This window comes from Pinus tabuliformis, chromosome Q, assembly GCF_031772625.1.
Source record: "Pinus tabuliformis cultivar Carrire ecotype Pingquan chromosome Q, CPIR1, whole genome shotgun sequence".
In the NCBI taxonomy this organism is placed as follows: Eukaryota; Viridiplantae; Streptophyta; class Pinopsida; order Pinales; family Pinaceae; genus Pinus; species Pinus tabuliformis.
In genome coordinates, this window is record NC_142296.1 from 298,737,341 (window position 1) to 298,748,327 (window position 10,987).

Consider the following 10,987-nt stretch of genomic DNA (forward strand, 5'->3'; position numbering starts at 1 on the left):
GCCAAAACTTGATGAGGAAGGAAAAATTATATTGGAACTAGAAGCAGTGACAGAAACAAGAACTTGGAAGCTACGAAATCGATCAATCTCAGAGTATCTTATCAAGTGGAAGAACTTATCCACTAAATATTCCACATGGGAGGATGAGAATTTTATACAGAAGCATCCAAAACTACTCAAGCGTTGAGGACAACACTTTTTTTTAAGGAGAGGGGCGTGATAGGTCCCTATAATACTAGTGATTACCCCATTACTATTGTAGTTGTATCCCTTATTAATATTGTTGTGCCCCTATTGTTCCCATATTCTTATTACTGTGCCCCATAGAATCCCTCTATTTTTATTTTTGTGGCTTTATATTATTATTGTTAGATCGACTGGGTTATATTGTGACTCCTTAGACTCCTATGTATAGAAAGGAGGTTTTATCATTTGAATCATCCAAGAATTTCTAATTTATGTAATGTAAAGGAGGTTTCCCCCTCGAAGAGGCTGAATTGTAAGGCGTTGGTCTATCTTTTCTATCTTTTTCTTGAGCTGGTTTCATAACAGGTTCTTGATTGTTCTGGTCCTCTAGAATAGCAGATTATCTGCAATCTTAGTGTCAAGCTCAGTTGTTGGTCTACTTACTTTGCTTTCTGTCATTTTGTGGCCTTATAACTTTTCTTTCTTTTTTAAATTTTCTTTTTAACGAATTTGAAAGTATTTATTTCCTGACTTCTTGGTCAATTTGTCAATCTCTTTACTGTTGTTTGGGTCATTTAGTACAAGTTGAAGCCTTTTTGTTCAAGTTTTCATTCATTGTCAAATTTGTAACTTGCAAAGATTCCTTGTGCTTCTCTTTTGGTCTTTGAGTATTAGTGGCATTTAGAGTGCTTTCAAAAGGTTGTTTTCATTGTTTCTTGAAAAAAGAAAAGATCTTAAAAAAACATTGTTTTTGTTTTCTTTTGCCAAGCTTGATTTTGGTTTCTTTTGATTTTTTGAAAGTGAATTGTGATCTTTTTTGGATTTGTCCTTCTTGCTTGGAGAAGATTTTGTATTCAAAATTTGTATTCTTTTCAAACACTTAAGTTGGCTTACTAAGAGTTATAAACAATTGCTTTCGTTCTTTTTTAAGAGTAATTTAGGTTCTTACATCTTCATTTACACCTTTCATTAGGGTAGTTTTGCATTATTGAAGCATAAATAGTATTTTTAGTTTTTTTATGTGTGAAGTGTGTTTTAAGAAAAGAAAAGAAAAAGTTTTTTCTTTATAGAAGTTTCGTAGAACCCAAGTAGAAATCTCTTTTCATCGAAGGACAAATGATTGCATTCATATAAGTTAGTTTTTTATTGATTTATTTTACGTCATACAAACACCATTGGTATCATTTCCATTTATACCCTTGACTTAAAAGAACAACCATTAAAAATCAAGCGCTTAATAAAATAAACTAGAACTTTTGTATTGTCATAAGAATACACCAATAATTTTAGGTTTATTAGGGCCTTGGATTAGGTGAGAGGAGAGTTAACTCTCTAAGGCTGCTCTAAATTGTAAAACATAGAAGTTTGATTAAAGAGAGAAATCGAATAGCGTTAGGGAGACTGGGAAAGCTCTATGACTAGGAGTAAAGCATGAGGGTTCATGAAGATAAGGACGAGAGATACCCCCTCTCTTACTTGTCAGATCCTACCTCACGATTGTTCCACCCAGCTTCTGGTACGAGTTGGTGACCATAGTTTCCTATCTTAGGGATCCACACAGATGGCTGCAGAGGGGAATCCCGCGGCACCTGAGGTTGACATTGTATCACATTCAATAGTACTTCTGGAGGGCACCCTTGTGAAGCCTGGGGGCTTGCACCGGCAAAGGCTGTTGTCTGGAGGTCAGTGTAACTACCTCTGATACCTTCGCTAGCACGCCTAGGGTGTAATTACCCTAGTCTATTTTCAGAAGGCCCTTTTTATTAACTTTCTTGTATTTTGGTGTCTGGTCCTAATCACCCAGAGCAAAAATACTTGGAAATTGTTTGATTACTGATATATTTAGGGACATTTTAGTGAGTGTTCTGTGCTCCTAGTCATACTAGCCTTTTAATTTTCTTGAGTCTTTAAGTAGATTTTGTAAAATAATTCAAAGTGGTTAACTGACCATCTATACGGTCTCGGAGACTTCGTGGGCTTTCACCTATGAGTCTAGAGCCTTCTCCTAGAAGGCGTAGGAGCGATTCTGCCAATGGTTTCCAACTAGTGGCAATAGGTGCAATAGAGATTAAACCTCCACTTAGGGGCATTAGTTTGCAAGATAGTCCTGGTACTACTACAGAGTTAGAGAGGAACACACCAGTTCTTTCTTGAGTAATCTTCTAGTTGGAAGATAGTATTGAAGTAGAAGAGATTTTAGAGTCGGTTGCAGCTCTGAATTCTCCTCTCCCTCCTTATCATCCAGACGTTTTGTTATAAAATGGAACTCTCACTCACAGGCCTTCGAGCCCAAGTCCACATACATCTATCCCTTCGATGACCATAGCTAGAAGCATGGCATCCACAATGAGTGTTGCGAGCATGTAGACTCCCATATCTGTGCAAGGGGGAGGAACTATTTCCATCCGTTCTAACACTCCCAGCACATCTATATTTGGGTCTACTTCCATTCCATTGACGAGTGGAAGTTCTCAAGCAAATGCATCTAGTTTTGGATTTTTCCCTTTTGGAATGCCCTCTCAAGGTATTCCTTTAGTTCCTTTGAATATACCGTCAACCACCTCTAAATCCATAATGAGTGGAGCAACTTCTTTTCAGGTTTTTCCATTTAGAAGTGGTCATATACCACATTCCAATCCGACAGTAGGGCCAATGCCTTTTCCTTTTACAAGTCAAAGTAGTAACCCCTTTCAGAGTTGGACAAACCCTACGATTAGTGGGATAGGAGCTGGGAATCAATTCTTCGACCAAAAAGGGAATTTATCGTATTCTTCAACTAATTCACTTCAAAGTGTTTCACCCTTTGCTAACGCATGGAACCCTTATTAGGGGCTGTTAGCTCATTTCAATACTTCATTAGGGGGCAACTTTACTGGTTACGAAGGATTTTCAGCAGGAGTTGGTCAAAATTTGAATTTTGCTGGACCACAAGGATCACCCTTTGGTTCAGTAGGCTCTATGAGTTACTTCGGGCAACCTAGTGCCTTTCAAAATCCAAGTCATTCATTTCAAACCTACGAGAACCCCGCCCATTTCAGATGGAATTCCCAAGGTCCTCCACGACTTCCTTTTCTGGCCATGCTTAATTTTCCAGACTTGACTAAATTGATGAATGGTCCAATTAGGTACAATCTGACTTGGCCTCTAGTCCCAACTAAACTTCCATCGGATATTCCAAAGTTTGAAGGGAAGAATGGTGAAGACCCAGGGGACCATGTGACCACATTCCACTTATGGTGCTCATCCAACTCCCTGATAGATGATTCAATCAGGTTGAGGTTATTTCAGTGAACCTTAACTAGGAATGTTACCAAATGGTATATAGAGTTTCCAAGGGGAACATTTACTTCTTTCATTGATTTGGCTAATATTTTCTTGAACCATTTTCAGTTGCATGTCCGCTATGAAGCCGGAACTGAGCTTCTAGCCAATTTTCATCAAGACACGACAACGCACATTTCTGATCATATCCAGGAATGGAAATGGAGAAAGAGGCTTATCAAAGCCGAAATTACACCAGAGTTTCATCTCGAATGGTTTCTCAAATCATTACAAATGAAGATCTCAAAGGGTGTTTCTCTTTCTGGTGTTTATTCAGAAGAGCAGGCTATTTTTTAAGCCCAACAATTAGAACTGATATATTCTCAATTTGGGACTCTTCAAAAAATCCTACTTGACGCTCCTAGATCCAAGGTTTATTTAGCCAAGCCCTCACACCGATGGTATACCTGTATCAACTGACACAAATACAGTGAACCTTTTGAACCAATTGCAACAGTGGTCTCTACAAACTACTTCTTCTAACCAGGAAGCACCGTCTACACCTTCGCCCTCCCAACCTACCTCCATAAATACCATCTAGGTTTCTAACCCCAAAGGAAATCAACAATTCAATGGGAAGATGAAGGGATGAGGTAAGAAGAAGAACCAAGAAGGGAAGGGTAATGCGAACAAACTCGGCAATGGTGCCGGTAAGGTTAGAAAAGAGTCCAAGAAAAAGGTTAAATTTCCATGCAAATTATGAAATGGAGATCATTTGACTCACCTTTTCCCTAAGATTCAAGATGCTCAGCGCTTGTTAGTGCAGCAAGGGTCCTCTAGCTCCCAAGATATCATGACTAACCCTTTCCCCCAAGGGCAGCAATTATTTGCTGGCACAAACTCGAATGCTGGTACCTCCACAGGGGGCAACCAGGAAGGGGAAAATTCCCCAAATGTTTATATGATGAACTCTCATGTTGACGTTGCCACATGAGCACGCGATTATGGGTAAATGGAAAAATCTAGGGCAAAATCTGTTCTTGAAACCATAGACCCGCTTCATATTGAGCGATCCTGTGTTGATTCTATACCTTAGATACTGAAAGGTTCCATTAAGTGCTTGACTATTAACCTTAATGCTAAGGAAGCCCAGAAATACTCAATTGTAGAAGATCTAGCTCAAAGTCCTTATGTTATGTCTGCATTGGAGGTACACCAATCATGTCCTCCTCAGAGAAGTGCTTTTCTTTCAGCGATCGGGGCAGTGGATCCAAAAAATTCTTTAGTGCTCACTTTTGATATGCTGAATGTAAAAAAGAGACTTCCTCACCATATGGCTTTCCAGATAAAATCCACTTACCAAAAAACCAATATTTTTCAGACAGTTATAGATGAGGGAGCTTCCACATGTGTAATGTCTATGTCATGTTGGAAGGCCATTGGATCACCTTCAGTTGTTCCTTCACCAACTATCTTAATAGAATTTGATGGACATTGTCATAGGACACACTGAATTATCCCGGCCTATGCTATATGTGTTGGAGGAAAGGTCATTAATATTGAGGTAGAAATCGTTGATGCCAACCTGGATTACATCTTCCTCTTAGGAAGGAATTGGATTTATGAGATGGATGCCATAGTTTCATCTCTCTTCTGCATCCTCTGTTTTCCTCATGAGGGGAGAATTGTTAAAATTGATTAGTTAGATTATTCTCTGGATGACTCTCAAGAAACTTTGGATTCTACTGTTCCATTAGTGGATAATCCCCCTCAACCTATAGAGAATTTAGGAGTTGGGATGTAGTCTTCCTTGATGGATGTATTTGACCTTCCCCCTCCTATGGCTAGAATCGATGCAATTTCATCCTCCAAGGGGCCTTCATGGATAGAGTTCTTTCGAACTCATTATTTTTCAAACCCTTAAGCCTTACCTTCATCTACGACCACATTAGATGGAGGGAAAATTGGTGGAATGGCATTTCCCATGTCTACAGAAGAACTTAGTTATCAATCTATCAATAACTCTATAGACAACCATCCCACTCCTTTCTCAGAGGAGGAGTTAGATGGTGATGTGGCTCCAGCTTGGACCCTTGACTCTACTTCCACTCTGGATTGCTTAGATATAGTTTTACCGTCTGACGAAGCAATTTTCGAAGCAATGATGGATGTAGGTCGACCAGGGGAAGATTTACATCATTGTTCATATTTTTTGCATGAAGTCGAATCTAGGTTCTCCAATCTGCTTACTAGCAATATTTTTATAGTTTCAAACCCTTTGGCTCCAGCACAATTATCAGGCGAAGGTGATATGTTCGTTATCTCAAGAACTGTATCTATAAACATCTCTAGAAACAAGTTGGCAGAGCCCCAAAATGGGCTCTACCTTAAGAAGTATTTTGCTTAGGTTCTGACCAAGAAATTGCTTGTTTGCATATATTGTATTTTTGTACATATTTATCGGTAATTTTGTGATATCGAAATTCTTTGATCTACTTTGGTAGGTGTCGATGGATGACTTGATATATTTCAGATTTGCAATGGTGCTAGTCGGCACACTCAGAATCTTGCTTCCATGGCTTGGGCGATCTATTATCCATCTGGCTAGTTGATGGTGTCGAGGGGAGTATGTATTAGTCCTGCTTGAAATAACATTGCCAAATATATTGTCGTTATTAATTTACTATCCAAAGCAATTTCTTATGGAATTGATTCGTTGGTGGTTTGTCTTGACTCACAACTGGTATTGTCACAATTAAATAACATTTATCAGGTTCGTGATCCTTATTTATATTGCCAATTTTTAAGAGTGAGGGTGTTGCAACGATCATTTGTTTATATTACATATGTGCACATTCCACGATCTAAGAATTCATTAGCGGACTCTATCGCTAATCAAGAATTTGATTGGCATATCATACATTCACCGAATTAATCAAACATAAAAAAATTGGATCTGTATATATATCATAAAGCTGCCCTTGTATAGATAAAGTGTTCAAAAACTAATATACAAAATTGGGACGAAATGCCCATAATCATGTCCATTCTGTCTATCGACCCAGCTCAGGATAAGCAGCTAAAAGGTTAACTACTGCATTGGCTACACGCCGAAGTATGCGGACCCAGTCCCGTGGTACTCCTACCACATGGTGCTACATCTCCTCAAGTAGATCCTCTATGGCTATCATCGGTACCTGGTGAGTCAATCTCACCAAGTTTCTCTGAACTGCATATAGGACTCTCTCTGTCTTAGCTGTTGCCTCTTCAGCACCTCCTCCATGACACCTATGCATCAGAAATCCATCTGGTCTCACTAGACCCACATCTGGAACATGGACATTTTGTCAATATTTTCTCCCATCAAAAATATTTCTAAGTTCATTTCATATTTAAAAGAGAAAAAATCTTAAAAATTTACAAAAACTTAAAAAATTGCTACCTATGTCTCCCCATGTTGTGTTTGGTGGCAACACCAAGTCTGGATCTCCTAAAAAATCCATACCAGCATACAAGTAGTCGTTGACTGCGATGATCTGTTGGTCCTACTAGGCAAAAAACTCATCAACAAAATTCATCTTAGGCACGTCCCTGCCTCTGAGGCATTTCACCAAGTCAGCCCATCTACCCATCTGAGGATCTCGTGGGCTGCTAATGGAGACAGATACTTTGGGACATAGCCTAGGTACCTTCTCGAAGAAGAAGGAGCATAAGATAGTCCCATATCCAAAGCTCTTTGTCTCTTCCTTCTGAATAGAGGTCAGCTGGCTCTTCATGTTGGTCAGAAGAGGTGTGCACCAGTCAAACACCATGGTAAGGCATTCCACTTCCAAGCTCATGGACACATGTGAAGCCTGATCCATTCACTCTCACAATGGTTAACAGCAGAATCATCAAAGATAAACTATCCACGTGTTGGATTGGAATCTCACTTCCAATCTTTTCTAGGTGCCCATGATAGTATATATGTACATAGTCTTCTACTGAAAGACTACTTCTTGTCCTTCCAATCGAATGCACAACCTCCCCTCTTCGAGAGATACCTATAATAAAGTATATGTATTCCACCTCAATCCGTAGAGGCATCTGATCTATCATGAAGGCATCATCCTCTACACTCCAGTAGTGGATCAAAAATTTGAGCAGGCGTGTATTGGCTTTCATGTTAAGCATTTTGAAGAATTTCAATAAGCTGCACCCTCTCAATGCATCTAATGCATTTTGGTCATTCATTACCTCATTGTCAATTGTGTATGCTCTCTCTCTCTCCATGTGATGGTCATCCTGAAAAAAATGCCTTTCAACCATTAGATTTTGTGTTTGAATTTCAACTCACATACACGAAGGTTCCCTTTACACAGAGTCGCATGTAGGGCCATCATATACGCAGGTTGATCATAGCCAACCCACGTGTATGCAGAGTTGGATATTTTGGCATAAATTCCCACGGTCAAATCTTAATAAAAACTTCTAAAAACTGTCACAAAACATTGCAAGCATGATTTGAGGGTTACCTGATAACTTTGATGCGATTTGAACGGTCCAATTCTTCAAAGGCAAGTTTGCTCCCTTTTGACCCACAGCTCTTCTCCAAACAAAAATAAAAAAAATTGTGAGTCCAAAAGTCATTATATAGCTTTGAAATTGCAAAATTTTTTCTCAAAACTTGATTTTTTGTCTCATGAATTTTTTGACTTGTGGGCTTGGATTGTTGAGAATGAGTCATTGTTTCAGGATATTTTGGAGACTTCTTCAAGATTTTATTTCGGTCCCATGACCACTGACCTGTCATGGTAGGTATCGTTCACTCACTAGCATATAGGTTAGGGAAAGCCATTTTTTCCATTGCCTCTTGCATACTAGCCTCCGTTCAGCGATACGTTAACCATAGGGTCGACCCCATCAAGTCTTGGTTAGTAAACCCTATTCACTCAAATATTTTTAAATCATGATGCGATGGTAGAGCCATCCTTTACATGGGAATATTAGTTAGAACCTCACTGACATTGGTTTCCCATGCTGTTATACTCAGTAAGCTCAGGAGTCCTCTTTAGTCTCCACCATGACTTGTGCATTAAAGACACATTCTCTTTGCTTCTACATTTATTTTTGGCCTTATACCCTAGAGGCTCCATTCTGTTGAGTTGTACTGCTGCATTGCATTTTGACTATTTTCACCTTTTGGCCTTGAGCCAACTTCACTTGGACTTGTGTTTAAGCCACTTATTTGACCATGTCTTCTGCAAAATCAACCATGTAATCACTTAGCTTCTACGACATGACGCATCCTTTGACCCATGGAAGGAACATCCCTTTGAGTGTCCTTGACCAGTTTCACCTCCCTACATTGAACATAAGATTGTTCCCATCCCAGGAACTAGATCATTTTTTTCTCTGACACTCATTCTTTCCATTGTACTATAGCATTCTTTTATTCTTTTTCCAGCTTAAAGAAGAACACAAAAAAAATTATATATTCCAAAAAAAGCTGGAATGGGACAACATTTCCATATATTGTTGGCAACTAGAGTCTGTCGTGTCGCCCTTGAACAAAGCACTCAAAAGAAAGTCTCTCCTCCATTTCGGGCAGGTATAGTTTGACTTAGGTATGCCTTAACCTTGTTATTGAGTTAGTTCTCCTTTGATTGGTTATATCTTCCAATCATATGGAGAGTTCACTCGTGCCTTCTGCATGACAAACTTATACAGAGTTATCATATGCTGCCATATAGTCATCATTGAGTTGTGCTTTTGTTCAAGGGAAGTAAGCCTGAGTTGGCCTCTCTGTGGTGTCTCTTGACCTATTTTTTAGTCATCCATCCCTGGTTGTCAGTGTGATTTTTGTCATCACATCAGTTATATTGGTCCTTTGCTCGTGCCAGCTTGAGAAGGTCTCCATTGACTTCTTGCTGGTGGATCTTGTCCTTATCGACGATGACATATTGCTCTGAGGGCAGACCTAGAGCCACACCCTGGCTATATTTTCATTATTGATAGGTCACCTTATGCTCAGCATTGATCAATATCATGGGTCTTTTACTGAGTGGTTTCCCTTATGTTCGACAACAGATTTCATTATCACACATTAGGATTCGTGTAGTGCCTTGGTTTCCATTTGACCCTATTGGTGGATTCCTTACCTATGTGTCAGCTTTCATTACTGGTTGGTTCAGAGGGTTTCTATCATGTGCTAGCTACATCTTGTGTACGTGGAAAACGTGCTTCAGCTGGGTTACTACATCTTTTTCGTTCGATTCCTTCCACATTATTGGACTAGGGGTTACATTCGTGCTAGATTGATGAAGGATGCCTTAGCAGATCTTTTCCTATCGACTACAACTCATTTCTTTGGGACAAAGATCTAGAGTCCATTTGGCAATCCCTTGCGGTTTGCAGTCATTAGTGGCAGATTCCTTCGCTATCGACAGAGGGAAACCATCATTGTCCCCTGATTGATAGATTCTTCCAGGTGTTTGACTTCATCTCATTCATTCGCACTTGTTAGATTGTACTAGGTACCTTCACTCTCATTATCATTATCGGTGAGTAGTCTCGCATTTGTTAATGGTATACATCAATGACCGATAATCAAATGATTTCTCATATGGTCGACCTCAGATCATTTATTCCCATTGTGTAGAAATGTACCACGGCGGTCGGTGAAGACCTCGAGTTGCATCAACATGTTTTGGTTCACTTGTCAGTTGCCCTTGTTACTGCTAGTTGACACCATCCACCGTATATGCTGCAGTCCTTCACATCAACATCTTATATGTTGGCACCCGAGTTGCGATGTAGTATCATTTTATTCCATCATGTTAATTTGGTACTATTAGGATCAGTTTTTGACATCAGTGATTAGCTTCATCTTTGAACTTCATTGATCATCTTCTTATATGTGATATTCAGACATGTACTTTTTCGATCACGATCAGATGATCCATTATGTACTTTTAGTTCTTTTTACTTGTATACATAGTGGATCTGCTTGTACTTGATATGTGGACATGATTTATTTTCTCTGAGCATGGGTATGTCCACCTCAGATAGCAGTTTCTTTCTGATCTCTTTTTGATGGCTTAGCAGGCAGAATTCGGGTGAAGTCCTTCTCAGTTTTGGGGGGATTCTTTCCATATACTTAATACATTTTGGCCATCATGTACCCCTTCTAATCTCATATATTAGGGGGCATCTATTATAGCACCATTTACCACCCTTGGTATTTGTGATTCTTGGCTTATGGCCTAGGGTAACCCCTCCTTTCAGACTTGGTCCAAATATTTTAAAAATAGTATTTTATTCCCTGTACGCTACTTTTCCCTGAGATAAAAGTGTGTACGCACGGCTTAGTCAATACCCAACCCACGTATTTGTGTTAAAACACTTTAAAAAAAAATATCCTTAATAATGGGCAGAGTTCACATTTTTATGTGTTGATTACCTCCTATTGCCCGTGGCCCAACTGTTTCCCAACTAAAAAACTAATTGGGAGAAGTATAAATAGAGTTCTATGGGAAGGCCTTAAGGAGGAGAATAGATA